Below are 15,235 nucleotides of genomic sequence, written 5' to 3'. Positions count from 1 at the left end.
CTCTTTCTGACGGTGACCCTCCTGCCTCCTCCCTTTTTTTTTTTTTTTCTCTGAGACAGAGTCTTGCTCTATAGCCAAGGCTGGAGTGCAGTGGCTCCATCTAGCAGCAACCTCTGCCCCCCGAGTTCAAGCGATTCTCCTGCCTCAGCCTCCCAAGTAGCTGGGATTGCAGGCATGCGCCACCACGTCCAGCTAATTTTGTATTTTTAGTAGAGACAGGGTTTCTCCATGTTGGACAGGCTGGTCTTGAACTCCCAACCTCGTGATCCGCTTGCCTCAGCCTCCCAAAGTGCTGGGATTACAGGCATGAGCCAGAGAGACCAGCTTTTTTTTTTTTTTTTTTTTTTGAGACAGAGTCTTGCTCTGTAGCCAAGGCTGAAGTGCAGTGGCTCAATTTCAGCGCACTGCAACCTCTGCCTCCACCCCCCCACCCGAGTTCAAGCAATTCTCCTGCCTCAGCCTCTCAAGTACAACTGGGACTACAGGCATGTGCCACCACGCCTGGCTAATTTTTGTATTTTTACTAGAGTTGGGGTTTCACCTTGTTGGCCAGACTGGTCTCAAACTCCTGGCATCAAGGGATCTACCTGCCTTGGCCTCCCAAAGTGCTGGGATTATAGGCATGAGCCACTGCAACCAGCCCCTGCTAATTTTTATTTTTTATTTTTTGATATGAGTCTCGCTCTGTCACCAGGCTGGAGTGCAGCGGTGCAATCTCGGCTCACTGCAACTTCCACTTCCCGGGTTCAAGCGATTCTCCTCCCTCAGCCTCCTGAGTAGCTGGGACTACAGGCACATGCCAACACACCCAGCTAATTTTTGTATTTTTACTAGACACGGGGTTTAACCATGTTGGCCAGGATGGTCTTGATCTCTTGACCTCATGATCCGCCCACCTTAGCCTCCCAGAATGTTGGGATTACAGGCGTGAGCCACCGCGCCAGGCCCCAGCTAATTTTTAAAAATATTTTGTAGAGGCCGGGCGTGGTGGCTGAAGCCTGTAATCCCAGCACTTTGGGAGGCCGAGACAGGCAGATCACGAGGTCAGGTGATCGAGACCATCCTGGCTAACATGGTGAAACCCCGTCTCTACTAAAAAAAATACAAAAAACTAGCCGGGCGAGGTGGCAGGCGCCTGTAGTCCCAGCTACTTGGGAGGCTGAGGCAGAAGAATGGCGTGAACCCGGGAGGCGGAGCTTGCAGTGAGCTGAGATCCGGCCACTGCACTCCAGCCTGGGCGACAGAGCGAGACTCCGTTTCAAAAAAAAATACATATTTTGTAGAGACTGTGTCCTGCTGTGTTGTCCAGGCTGGTCTCAAACTCCTAGGCTCAAGCGATCTTCCCTCCTCGGCATCCCAAAGTGATGGGATTACAGGTGTGAGCCACCGTATCTGGCCAAGGGGGCATTATTTTACCTACCACAGCATCCGTGGGGGCCAAACTCATAAGATGGGGGGGTCCACGGGAAACTTCCTGAGCGAGGTGATGTGTGGGTTTAGTTCTGGAAGACTGCAGGGCTGGTGGGGGTTTGTGCTATGTGGGAAGAGGATTCCAGGCCAAGAGAACAGAGTCCATAGAACAGCAGGCTCCTAAATACCTACCCCAAATACCTACCCTGGCCGTGCCTGGAGAGAGAGTTGGCTGTCACCGCTTAGGTGGGGGTGGTGAGGCGGGGCCGGCGGTGGGCTGCCAGAGAGCTGCTAAATAATCTAGAATGCACAGGACCACCCCCTACCAGGAAGAATCAGCCAGCGGGTAGCCTAGAGGGTGAGAATGCTTCTGTCCTCATCCGTCTGGACTCAGAGGGGGTTTCCCAGCAGGGGCAGCTGGAAGGTGTTTACTGGGTGACCTTTGGCCTTTCTACCCCTGCCCCCACCCCCCACCCCGTCTCCTGCTTTTCTTGGGAAAAGCTGATTTTAGTTCCTGGTGACCCTTGGCCTCCTCAGGGAACAGAAGCATTTGTGTGGGCTGATGGCTTCTACCTCTGGAATGTGACTGCTCGGCCTGACCCGAGCCCTGGAGGACAAGGGATCTAAGAATAGTGATGTTTTTCTCCCCACCCCTAGGCCTGGCCCGCTCTGGCCTCCGGATCCCATGCCCCTCGCTGTGCTGGAAGAGGTGGTCAGGCAGACAATGTCTGAGGGAAACGTCTCGAGCCTGTGCTGGTCACTGGGCTGGAAAGGAGCTGGTTCGTTCATGGGGCACAGGGCAGAGATGACGGGATTTGCGGAGGAGGGGTTGGGTTGGGGTGGTGGGTCTGCACCTTGCCAGCACCTCGCACCCCAGGCCTGCCCTATTCTCCCTACAGCTTCTTGTCCCTGCTGCCTCTGAAGGACTTAGGTCACGGATCCCCTCATTGGCCACCCCTTGGAGTTGGCAGGTTCTCCTTGGGCTGGAGCAGGAGTGGAGTGCCTCTCTTGCCGACTGGAAAAGGGACCCCAAGCTTGGGAGGCCTGATCCAGTGGGGCAAGGGCCCTGGTGCCAGTGCCGGAGAGGGACTGGTCCCTGGGGGCCTCGTGTCTGCTGGGATGTCATAAACCCACCTGGTGTCCTCAAGACAGGCCCTTGAAGGTAGGGCTCACTGCTTGTTCATCCGGTCCGCAAGCTTCGACTGCCTCATGGGTGCCAGGCCCCCCATGCGGGGCACTGGGGATGCCAAGGGGGACAGATCCCCGCTTCCTTCCTGAAGGAGCCTGCAGTGACCCAGGAGAGCAGGGCTCACATTTGCTGATGTCTCAGTCAAGAGCCGGGCCCTGCACTGGATGCGGGAGCTGTGGTTGAGGGCAAAGCAGCTGCATTTCTGGGGGACAAGGTAGGGAGACATCAGCCACAGGAAGGGAAGGCAGCAGGGATCTGGGTAAAGAAAACCCCAGGGGCCGGGTGCCAGTGGCTCATGTCTGTAATCCCAGCACTTTGGGAGGCCAAGGCCGGTGGATCACTTGAGATCAGGAGTTCAAGACCAGCCTGGCCAACATAATGAATCCCTGTGTCCACTAAAAAAAAAAAAAAAAAAAAAATTTAAAAATTAGCCGGATGTGGTGGCACATGCCTATAATCCCAGCTACTCAGGAGACCGAGGCAGGAGAATCGCTTGAATCTGGGAGGCGGAGGTTCCAGTGGACTGCACTCCATCCTGGGCGACAGAGCAAGCCTCTGTCACTAAAAACAGACAAACAAACCCGGGTGCAATGGTATAAAGAGGGGGACGAGGAAGGAAAGTTTGTGTCCAGGGAAGCCCCTGCACCCTGGAGGGTGGAGGCTAGTTTCAGGGTTTGGTTGTCCCTCCCACGGGGGCCCACCCAATCCCACTGCTGGCTCCTGCCCTCTACCTGATGTGGCTGCAACTGCTCTGGCCAGCCGGGTGATTTCCATGTGACCCCTCCCCAAGCCTGAGCCCCGTGAGTCAGCAGTGTGGGTAACAAGGGCCACCCGAGGTCCTCTGCTCACCCTGCTGAAACCCCGTGGGCTGTAGCACAGTCATGTGTCCCCCGGGGTGCACCCCAGTAAGACAGAAGCACATCAGGTACTGAATGGGAATGAGGATGGAACACAGATGAAACCACTGAGACTGGGCGGTGGTTCATGCCTGTAATCTCAGCCCTTTGGGAGGCCGAGGTGGGCAGATCTCTGTCGCCCAAGAGTTTGAGACCAGCCTGACCAACAAGGTGAAAACCCTGTCCTTATTGAAAATAAAAAAATTAGCCGGGTTTGGTGGCACATGCCTGTAATCCCAGCTACTCGGGAGGCTGAGGCATGAGAATCGCTTGAACCTGGCAGGCGGAGGTTGCAGTGAGCCGAGATCGTGCCATTACACTCCAGCCCAGCCTAGGTGACAGAGCAAGAATGTCTCCAAAAAAAAAAAAAAAAAGACTAATATGGCCGGGCGCGGTGGCTCACGCCTATAATCCCAGCACTTTGGGAGGCCGAGGCGGGCGGATCATGAGGTCAGAAGATCGAGACCATCCTGACTAACACGGTGAAACCCCATCTCTACTAAAAATACAAAAAATTAGCTGGGCATGGTAGGTGGTGGGCACCTGTAGTCCCAGCTACTAGGGAGGCTGAGGCAGGAGAATGGCGTGAACCCGGGAGGCGGAGCTTGCAGTGAGCCAAGATTGCACCACTGCACTCCAGCCTGGGCGACACAGCGAGACTCTGTCTCAAAAAAAAAAAAAAAAAAGATGAATACATCCCTTTTCCCTAGCTGTTTCTTCCTCTCCCACCTGGACCTGAAGCCACCGCTTTAACTGCACCATTTAGAGTGTCCCTGTCTCCCCAAATTCAAGCCTCTTAAGCCTCAGGCCCTTGATTGGATGGAGTACCCACAGATGTCACCATAAACCCACGATCTCCCACCCAGCTGGGCTCCTCCCCTTCCCCAGAGCAGCCCTTTGCTGTAAAATGGGGCTAACAGAACTGAATAGGCTGTTACTGTGAGGATTTGAGGGTATCAGTACAGTGCTTGGCCCAGGGCTCGGGAGCCACTACTACTCTACAGGGTCACAGGCCTCCTGACCGTAACTCCTATGGGTGCATGATTTACCGGGCCAACCTGAGTGCTGGGCATTTAGGTAGTTTCCAACCAGAAGGTAACTTATTAAAGATCCTAAGACACGTCCTCCTGCAGGCAGCCCTTCCACAGGTGGCTTAGGGGTAATTTTCAGTGGTATAATCACAAGCTCAGACTATGAACCCTCTTTTTTTTTTTTTTTTTTTTGAGATGGAGTCTCATTCTGTTGCCCAGGCTGGAGTGCAATGGCACGATAGGCTCACTGCAACCTCCACCTCCCAGGATGAAGCAATTCTCATGCCTCAGCCTCTCCAGTAACCAGGATTACAGGTGTGCTAATTACTGCCATGCCCAGCTAATTATTATATTTTTAAAGAGCTACTGAGCGCGAACTCCTGATCTCAGGTGATCTGCATTTTTACAGAGCTACTGAGCTCAAACTCCTGACCTCAGGTGATCCGCCTGCCTCAGCCTCCCAAAGTGCTGGGATTACAGGCAGGAGCCACTGGGCCCGACCTTTTTTTTTTTTTTTCCCATAGAGACAGGTTCTTGCTATGTTGCCCTGGCTGGTCTTTTTTTTTTTTTTTTTTTTTTTTTTTTTTTTTGAGACGGAGTCTCGCGCTGTCACCCAGGCTGGAGTGCAGTGGCCGGATCTCAGCTCACTGCAAGCTCCGCCTCCCGGGTTCACGCCATTCTCCTGCCTCCGCCTCCCGAGTAGCTGGGACTACAGGCATCCGCCACCTCGGCCGGCTAGTTTTTTGTATTTTTTAGTAGAGACGGGGTTTCACCGTGTTAACCAGGATGGTCTCGATCTCCTGACCTCGTGATCCGCCCGTCTCGGCCTCCCAAAGTGCTGGGATTACAGGCTTGAGCCACCGCGCCCGGCCGCCCTGGCTGGTCTTGAACTCCCGGACTCAAGCAATTCTCCTCCTGCCTCAGCCTTCCAAAGTGCTGGGATTACAGGCGTGAGCCACCACGCCTGGTCTATGAACCCTCTTATATGCTGGGTATGCATTATCCAAAGGGTCTCTCCAATTGAAATGGCAGCCACCCCTTTGGAAAGCAAGTGTTGAGGTCCTGGCAGCATTGGAATGATCCTTGCTGTGACCAACGCTGGGCCAATAGGCCCTCCCCTGATGCCCAATACATCCACTCTTAGGCTCCTAGACTCCCCTTCTCTTTCTGGGAATTGTCTGTTTCTGATCTTTGCACCTTTGGTGCTTATCAATTTGCATGAGCTTTTAATAGACTGATAACACCTGGTGCTACAGTTTCAATGTTCGTTCCCTCCAAAACTCACGGTGAAACTTAATCCTCGATGTAGCAGTCAGTGTCGACAGAGGTGGGGCCTTTAAGGGGTGAGTGGGTCATGAGAATTCTGGCCTCATGAACAGATCAATCCATTCATGCGTTAATAGATCCACAGGTTAATAGATAATGGGTTATCATAGGAGGGCAACTGGTGGCTTTGAAAGAATAGGAAGAAGGGGCTGGGTGCACACGCCTGGAATCCCAGCACTTTGGGAGGCTGAGGTGGGTGGATCACAAGGTCGGAAGATCGAGACCATCCTAACACGGTGAAACCCTGTCTCTACTTTAAAAATACAAAAAATTAGCCGGGTGTGGTGGTGGCAGTGAGCCGAGATCACACCACTACACTTGCTGCAACCTCCGCCTCCTGGGTTCAAGCAATTCTCAGGTCATCAGCCCCCCTCAGCCTCCCAACAGGCTAAGATTACAGGGGTGAGACACTGCACCCTGCCAACCCCCAGCTAATTTTTATTTTATTTTTATTTTTTGATATGGAATTTTGTGTCGCCCAGGCCGGAGTGAAAGTGGCGCGATCTTGGCTCACTGCAACCTCTGCCTCCCAGGTTCAAGCAATTCTCCTGCCTCAGCCTCCTGAGTAGCTGGGACTACAGGCTCTCGCCACCATGCCCCGCTAATTTTTGCATTTTTAGTAGAGACGGGCTTTCATCGTGTTGGCCAGGCGGGTCTCAAGCTCCTGACCTCAGGTGATCAGCCTGCCTTGGACCATCAATGTGCTGGGATGACAGGCGTGAACCACCCCGCCCAGGCTTGATTTTTCAAAGATTTTTTTTTTTTTTTTTTTTTTTTTTGAGACGGAGTCTCGCTCTGCCGCCCAGGCTGGAGTGCAGTGGCCAGATCTCGGCTCACTGCAAGCTCCACATCCCGGGTTCACGCCATTCTCCTGCCTCAGCCTCCCGAGTAGCTGGGACTACAGGCGCCCGCCACCTCGCCCGGCTAGTTTTTTGTATTTTTTAGTAGAGACGGGGTTTCACCGTGTCAGCCAGGATGGTCTCGATCTCCTGACCTCATGATCCGCCCGTCTCGGCCTCCCAAAGTGCTGGGATTACAGGCTTGAGCCACCGCGCCCGGCCAAAGATGTTTTAAAGTTAGAGTCTTGCTATGTGGCCTAAGGGAACTCCCTGCCTCAAGTAACCCTCCTGACTTAGCCTCCGGCATAGGATGAAATTATATTCAACCCTAAAAAGGAATGAAGTACTAACTCCTTCTACAATAGCACATGAACCTTAAAAACATGCTCAGTGAAAGAAACCAGACACAAAATAATTCACTGGATAAGATTCCATTTGTATGAAGTATCCAGAGTAGAAAAATCCGTGGAGTCAGGAAGTAGACTAGTGGGTTCCAGAAATGGGGAATGACAAGCTAATGGTTACAGGGTTTCTTTATGGGGTGATGAAAATATTCTGGAGACCAGGCACGGTGGGTCACACCTGTAATCCCAGCACTTTCGGAGGCCGAGATAAGTAGATCACTTGAGGTCAGGGGTTTGAGACCAGCATGGCCAACACGGCGATACTGTCTCTACTAAAATACAAAAATTAGCTGGCCGTGGTGACACACACATGTAGTCCCAGCTACTTGGGAGGCTGAGGCGGGAGCATCACTTGAACCCAGGAGGTGGAGGTTGCAGTGAGCCAAGATTGTGCCATTGCACTCTAGCCTGGGTGACAGAATGAGACTCCATCAAAGAAAGAAAGAGAAAGAGAGAGAGAGGGAAAGAGGGAAGGAAGGAAGGAAGGAAGGAAGGAAGGAAGGAAGGAGAAAGCAAGAGAAAGAAGAAAGAGAGAGAGAAAGAAAGAAAGAGAGAGAAAGAAAGAAAAAGAGAGAAAAAGAGAAAGAGAGAAAGAAAAAAAAGAGAAAGAGAAAGAAGAAAAAGAAAGAGAAAGAGAAAGAAGGAAAGAAAAAGAGAAAGAAAGACGAGAGAAAGAAAAAAGAGAAAGAAAAAGAAAGAAAGAAAAAAGAAAGGAAAGAGAGAAAGAAAGAAAAAGAGAGAAAGAAAAAGAAGAGAACGAAAGAAAAAGAAAGAAAGAAAGAAAGAAAAAGGAATGGAAGGGTTATAGTTAGGATCCAGAAAGTGAACTCTGGAAAACGTCCCAAGCTGGCTCAGGCCAGTGACCTGTGTTATCTTGCGTGTGGTGTTAGAGAGGCTGCAATTCTGTGACAAGCAGTGGAGAGGTCTGTGCTGCCCTCTGGGTCACTGACCCCCATGCTGTTTACTGGACTGCCACCAAGAAGGTGCGTTAAGTGCCCTGCTGGGTTCCTGCTTTAAACAGGCTTTTGAGGTGGTGGCACCAGTACTGCCTGCCTTGTACAAATAAACAAACTGCGGCTGGGGAAAGTTAAGTAATTCCTAAAGTCAAGCATGGTGGCCAGGCGCGGTGGCTCACACCTGTAATCCCAGCACTTTAGGAGGCTGAGGCAGGTGGATCATTTGAGATCAGGAGTTCTCGACCAGACTGCCCAACATGGTGAAACCCCATCTCTGCTAAAGATACAAAAAAATTAGCCGGGTATGGTGGTGGGTGCCTGTAATCTCAACCATTCAGAAGGCTGAAGCAAGAAAATTGCTTGAATCTGGGACACGAGGTTGCAGTGAGCTGAGATCGTGCCACTGCACTGTAGCCTGGGCGACAGAGCAAGACTCTGTCTTAAACAAATAGGCCAGGCGCAGTGGCTCACACCTATAATCCCAGCACTTTGGGAGGCCGAGGCAGGTGGATTACGAGGTCAGGAGATCAAGAGCATCCTGGCCAACATGGTGAAACCCCCATCTCTACTAAAAATATAAAAATTAGCTGGGTGTGGTGGCACGTAACTGTAATCCCAGCCACTTGGGAGGGTGAGGCAGGAGAATCGCTTGAACCCAGGAGGCGGAGGTTGCAGTGAGCCGAGATCATGCCACTGCACTCCAGCCTGGCGACAGAGTGAGACTCCATCTCAAAAATAAATAAATAAATAAAGTAAGTAAGCCTGGTATTCCTGTGTCTGCTCCGGGGCCAGCCTCTTCAGGTCAGAACTGTGCACAAGGTAGAACTGCCAATGAGCCGTGGCTGCAAGGACTCTTCACACAGTAACACCGTGGCCACCTGCCCCTCCAACTCTGATCTCATCCAGGAAGTGAACTCCAAACTGCTGCTAACCTGAAAATAAACTCAACTGCCTGAGGAAAAACATAAAGCCTCTAATCTTCTCCTATGACTGATTTCACTGGTGCTTGAGGTGGCATTGGATTGAAGTTGGGCCTCAGAAGAACACAGGGCTTCTAGAAGGTTCTTCCAGCTTTTTGGAGCTCGCCCGGCTTCTGTTTTCAGAATGGACAGTGAACTGGGGTGGGCTGTGATGCCTTGGCTCTGTGTGGGGGCTGACCAGTGAACTGCTCGCCTGACAGGCACACCCATTTCTGATGATGTCCCCAGAGTAACTCCATCCGGTATATGGAACTCTCCAGAATTTTGAGACAGAATGGCTTTCCCCCACATCTGTCTCTAATTGACCTGGCTGCCACCTTCTTCACATTTCACTGGTCACTCAGGGTCCTGCTGACCCCACATCTTAGACATCTGGAATCAGCCTCCTTCTCTCCAGAACCCTCCAGCACTCCTCCGGCCACCAGTCCACTCTGCCATCTCTCCTTAAGTTGTTTAGATGGCCTCCCTGGAGGCCTCCCCACTTCTCATGTTGTATCTTCTACTTGCCCCAGGTTCCTGTGGAAAGAAGGAAAAAAGGAAAGAAGAAAGGAAGGAAGGAAGGGAGGGAGGGAGGGACGGAGGGGAGAGAAAGAGAAAGAAAGGAGGGAAGGAGGGAAAAGAAAAGAAAGGAAGGAAGGGAAAGAGAAAGAAAGAAAGAGATAGAGAGGGCCAGGTGCCATGGCTCATGCCTGTAATCCCAGCACTTTGGAAAGCCGAGGTAGTTAGACCACCTGAGGCTGGGAGTTCGAGACCAGCCTGATCAACACGGAGAAACCCCATCTCTACTAAAAATACAAAATTAGCCCCGCGTGGTGGCACATGCCTGTAATCCCAGCTACTCGGGAGGCTGAGGCAGGAGAATTGCTTGAACCCAGGAGGCAGAGGTTGCGGTGAGCCAAGATCACGCCATTGCACTCCAGCCTGGGCAACAAGGGAGAAACTCTGTCTCAGAAAAAAAAAAAGGAGAGAATCATATAAGTCTCTCAGGTTTTTTTTGTTTTTTTTTTTTTGTTTTTTTTTTTGAGACAGAGTCTCGCTCTGTCGCCCAGGCTGGAGTGCAGTGGCGCAATCTCGGCTCACTGCAAGCTCTGCCTCCTGGATGCACACCATTCTCCTGCCTCAGCCTCCCGAGTAGCTGGGACTACAGGCGCCCGCCACCATGCCCAGCTAATTTTTTGTATTTTTAGTAGAGACGGGGTTTCACCGTGTTAGCCAGGGTGGTCTCAATCTCCTGACGTCGTGATCCGCCCGCCTCGGCCTCCCAAAGTGCTGGGATTACAGGCGTGAGCCACCGCGCCCAGCAGTCTCTCAGTTTTAAACTCTTTCAGCTAAAAGATAAATTCTTTGTTTGTTTGTTTAAGACAGATCTCACTGCCGTCCAGGCTGGATTGCAGGGGCACAATCTCAGCTCACAGCAAACTCCGATTCCTGGGTTCAAGCGATTCTCCTGCTTTTCTCCTGCCTCAGCCTCCTGAGTTGCTGGGATTACAGGCATGTTCCGCCATGCCTGGCTAATTTTTGTATTTGTATTTTTATATATATTGTTTGAGATGGAGTTTCACTCTTGTTGCCCAGGTTGGAATGCAGTGGCATAGTCTCGGCTCACTGCAACCTCCACCTCCTGGGTTCAAGCAATTCTCCTGCCTCAGCCTCCCAAGTAGCTGGAATTACAGGCACCCGCCACCAAGCCCGGCTAATTTTTGTATTTTTAGTAGAGATGGGGTTTCACCATGTTGGCCAGGCTGGCCTTGAACTCCTGACTTCAAGTGATCACCAGCCTCAGCCTCCCAAAGTGCTGGGATTACAGGCGTGAGCCACCACACCCAGCCAATAAATTTTCAATGCCCACCCCCTTTATTTCTCTGCAGCTACTGTAACAAACAACCACAACCCTGGTGACTTAAAACAACTATTTTATGTTATTTATTTTATTTATTTTAATTTTAGACAGGGCCTCACTCTATTGCCCAGGTTGGAATGCCATGGTGCGATCATGGCACACTGCAGCCTCAGTCTCATGGGCTCAGTCCATCTTCCCACCTTGGTCTCCCAAGTAGCTAGGACTACAGGCATGTGCCACCACGCCGAGCTAATTTTATTTTTTGTACAGATGGGGTTTCACCATATTGCCCAGGCTAGTCTCAAACTCCTGAGCTCAAGCAATCTGTCCATCTCAGCCTCCCAAAAGTGCTGGAATTACAGATGTAAGCCACCGCATCCAGCCCAAAGCAGTACATTTTTATTATCTTACAATCCTGCGGTCAGAAGTCTGAAATTAGTTCTTACTAGGTTCTAAAATCAAGGTGTGCACAGGGCTGGTTCCTTCTAGAGGCTCCAAGGGAGGATCCATTTCCCTGCATTTCCCCCCATCTAGAGGCCGTCTGAATTCCTTGGCTTGTGGCCCCTTCCACCACCTTCAAGCCGGCAGTGCAGCCTCTTCCAATCTCTGATTCTGATCCTCCTGCCTCCTTCTTATAAGGACCCTGTGATGACATTGGGTCACCCAGATCATCCAGAATGATCTCCCATCTCAAGATCTTTTTTTTTTTTTTTTTTGAGATGGAGTCTTGCTCTGTTGCCCAGGCTGAAGTGCAGTGGTGCAACCTCGGCTCACAGCAACCCCAGCCTCCAAAGTAGCTGGGACTACAGGCGTGTGCCACCATAGCTGGCCAATTTTTGTATTTTTAGTAGAGACAGGGTTTCAGCATGTTGGCCAGGCTGGTCTCAAACTCCTGGCCTCAGGTGATCCACTCACCTCAGCCTCCCAAAGTGCTGGAATTACAGGCATGAGTCACCATGCCTGGCCCATCTCAAAATCTTTAACCAGGTTGGGCACAGTGGCTCACACCTATAATCCCAACACTGGGAGGCTGAGTTGGGAGTATCGTTTGAAGCCAGGAGTTCAATAAAACCAGCTTGGGCAACATAGTGAGACCCCATTTCTAAAAAAATTTTTTTAAATTAGCTGGGGATTATGTCTGTAGCCCCAGCTACTCAGGAGGCTAAGCCAGGAGGATCGCTTGAGCCCAAAAGTTTTGAGGCTGTAGTGAACTGTGATCATGCCACTGCATTCCAGCCTGGGTGACAGAGCAAGACCCTATCTATCTTTTTTTTTTTTTTTTGAGATGGAGTCTCGCTCTGTTGCCCAGGCCAGAGTGCAGTGGCACGATCTCGGCTCACTGTAAGCTCCGCCTCCCGGGTTCACGCCATTCTCCTGCCTCAGCCTCCCGAGTAGCTGGGACTACAGGCGCCCGCCACCACGCCTGGCTAATTTTTTATATATTTAGTAGAGATGGGGTTTCACCATGTTAGCCAGGATGGTCTCGATCTCCTGACCTCGTGATCCACCTGCCCTGGCCTCCCAAAGTGCTGGGATTACAGGAGTGAGCCAACGTGCCCGGCCAGACCCTATCTCTTAAAAAAAAAAAAAAAAAGACCCTTAAGCCTGCCATGTGATGTACCATATTAATTGGTTCCAGGGTATCAGGACATAGAAACCTCTGGGGTGGGGGGGAGACGGGATCCACCAATGTTTCCTGAAAAGGGTCTGATAGCAAATATTTGGGGCTTTGTAGGGTACGTGTCCTCTGTTGCTAGGGCCGGCTATATAATTTCCATGGCCTGACGCAAAATAAAAACGCAGGGCCCTTCAGTCATAAACTATAAAGAACTTCAGAACGGGGACAGTGGAAGAGCAGGGCCCTGCGTGATGCAGTTTGCACATCCATAAAGCGGGTCCTGTGTGCACAACTTCCACCTCTGTGGCAGCTCAAGAGCGTCCCCTGGCCACACACAAAGGAGAGGCGTGGCTGTGTTACTGGCAAGCTTTATGGACACTGAAACTTGCATTTCATGTATTTTTCACATGTCACAAAATACTACTGTTAGTTTTCCAACCGTGGAAAAATCATTCTTGGCTCACGGGCCATTGGAAAACAGGCATGGGCCGCATCGGGCTGTAGTGGGTTGACTACATGGGCTATGGGATCACATCAGAGCTTCTCTGCCCGACTTTCCAGGGCTCCTCAAGGTCAGTGACACCTCACTGTGATCTCCCCTCCGAACCAGTGCCCCTGCTCCCCAAATGATCCTCCCTGACAAAAGTTTTGAGGTTGTAGTGAACTGTGATCATGCCACTGCACTCCAGCCTGGGTGACAGAACAAGACTCTATCTCTTAAAAAAAAAAAAAAAAGAGCCCAGGAGGCTGAGGCTGCAGTGAGCCATGATCACACCATGGCATTCCAGCTTGGGCAACAGAGTGAGGCCCTGTCTAAAATTAAAATAAAATAAAATAAATAAAATGAAACGGCTCTGTGCCATTGCTCCTGCCAGTCCCTCTGTCTGGAACTCCCCACTTCTCTTCTCTGCCCGGCCGACCCTTCCTCATGGATTAATGTGGCCCCGACACTGCCCTCCATGGGAGGCCGATCTGTGCCCATCCCTCGTCACGCTGGGTGGATTTATGTGTCCACGTGTCCGTCTTTGCCTCGGGGCAGTGATATCCTCTAGAGCAGGGACTTGGGCTCAGTCAGCTTCTGTGTCTCCTAACCTCCTGGACTCACAACAGCTTATGCTGAAGGAACGGACAGGGACTGAGAGGGACGGCAAGAAAACCCCGAACTACCATTGCCGATTGATTCCTACTTCCTAGGATCAAAACTATGCTTCTGATTAAAAAAAAAAAAAAAAAAAAGGAAAACAGAGCCAGACGCAGTGACTCATGCCTGTAACACTTTGGGTGGCCAAGGCGGGTAGACCACTTGAGGTCAGGAGTTCGAGACTAGCCTGGCCAACATGGCAAAACCATGTCTCTACTAAAAATACAAAAAAATTAGCCAAGCGTGGGGGTGCGTGCCTGTAATCCCAGCTACTTGAGAGGCTGAGGCAGAAGAATCGCTTGAACCCGGGAGGCGGAGGTTGCAGTGAGCTGAGATCTTGCCATTGCACTCTAGCCTGTGCAACAAGACCAAAACTCCATCTCATAATAAACTAAAAATAAAAGTGTAATCCACTATCAGTGGAGGTTACAGTGAGCCAAAATTGTGCCACTGCACTCCAGCCTGGATGACAGAGACAGACTCCATCACAAAAAGAAAAGCAAAACCAGACAGGAACTTCCTGTCTCACAATCAGAGCAGGCAAATAAAGATCTTTGAGACCAAGCAGACCTGGGTTTTGTTTTTTTAGAAAATTTTTTTTAGAGACAGGGTCTTGCTGTCACCCAGGTTGGAGTGCAGTAGCATGATCACGGCTCACGGCAACCTCAAACTTCTGAGCTCAAGGGATCCTCCCACCTCAGTCACCTGACTAGCTGGGACTACAGGCACACGCCAGCACGTCTGGTTAAGTTTTTTTGTTTTTGTTTTTTGAGACAGAGTCTTGCTTTGTCGCCCAGGCTGGAGTGCAGTGGCACGATCCCGGCTCACTACAAGCTCTGCCTCCCGGGTTCACACCATTCTCCTGCCTCAGCCTCCCCAGCAGCTGGGACTACAGGCGCACGCCACCATGCCCGACTAATTTTTTGTATTTTTGGTAGAGATGGGGTTTCACCGTGTTAGCCAGGATGGTCTCGATCTCCTGACCTTGTGATCTGCCTGCCTCGGCCTCCCAAAGTGCTGGGATTACAGGTGTGAGCCACTGTGCCCGGCCGCCTGGTTAAGTTTTAAAAATTTTTGTAGAGACGGAGTCTTGCTTTATTGTCCAGGCTGGTCTCAAACTCTTGGCCTCAAGGATCTTCCTGCCTCAGCCTCCCTAAGTGCTGGAATTACAGGTGTGAGCCCCAGCACCTGCCCTTGGTTCCAAAGATTGTAAAAGTGGGTCAATTTAGTTCTCACAGTGCCCTCAGGAAGTGCGCCTGACCCTTATACACACTGCCCCAAAATTTAACCACCAATAGCCCACTGTTGACCAGAAACCTTACTCATAACATATACAGTCCATTAACACATATTCTGTATTTTATTTGTATCGTATATTTTTATGATAAAGGAAGATAGAGAAAACAAGATGTACTTTAAAAAATCATTAGGAAGAGGCCAGGCGAGGTGGTTCATGCCTGTAATCCCAGCACTTTGGGAGGCCAAGTCAGGCGGATCACATGAGGTCAGGAGTTTGAGACCAGCCTGGCCAACATAGTGAAACCCAGGCTCTATTAAAAATACCAAAATTAGCCGGGCATGGTGGCAGACGCCTGTAATCCCAGC

At 51.0% G+C, this 15,235-nt stretch overlaps 1 protein-coding gene across 42 annotated transcripts in view; it reads right to left on the bottom strand.

The window, feature by feature from the left end:
- Positions 1-15,235, bottom strand: part of CCL25 (C-C motif chemokine ligand 25) — a 49,606-nt gene that overhangs the window by 23,552 nt on the left and 10,819 nt on the right. For 12 of the 42 annotated variants that reach the window (XM_077975700.1, XM_077975734.1, XM_077975717.1 and 9 more), the window contains 2 exons: positions 2,545-2,801; positions 1,616-1,761 (listed from right to left, as the gene is read on the bottom strand). The exons of 5 other annotated variants lie outside the window; for them this stretch is intronic. The gene's annotated coding sequence lies outside the window, so the exon portion shown is untranslated. Of the gene's footprint in view, positions 1-1,602; positions 1,762-2,544; positions 2,802-3,050; positions 3,161-8,983; positions 9,548-15,235 lie in introns of all 42 variants that reach the window. 25 more of the 42 variants (XM_077975706.1, XM_077975732.1, XM_077975707.1 and 22 more) reach the window with 6 other exon arrangements.

The sequence above is a fragment of the Macaca mulatta genome, chromosome 19, assembly GCF_049350105.2.
Source record: "Macaca mulatta isolate MMU2019108-1 chromosome 19, T2T-MMU8v2.0, whole genome shotgun sequence".
In the NCBI taxonomy this organism is placed as follows: domain Eukaryota; kingdom Metazoa; phylum Chordata; class Mammalia; order Primates; family Cercopithecidae; genus Macaca; species Macaca mulatta.
The sequence above is the reverse complement of the archived record's forward strand: the minus strand, read 5'-3'. Positions and strand labels throughout refer to the sequence as shown.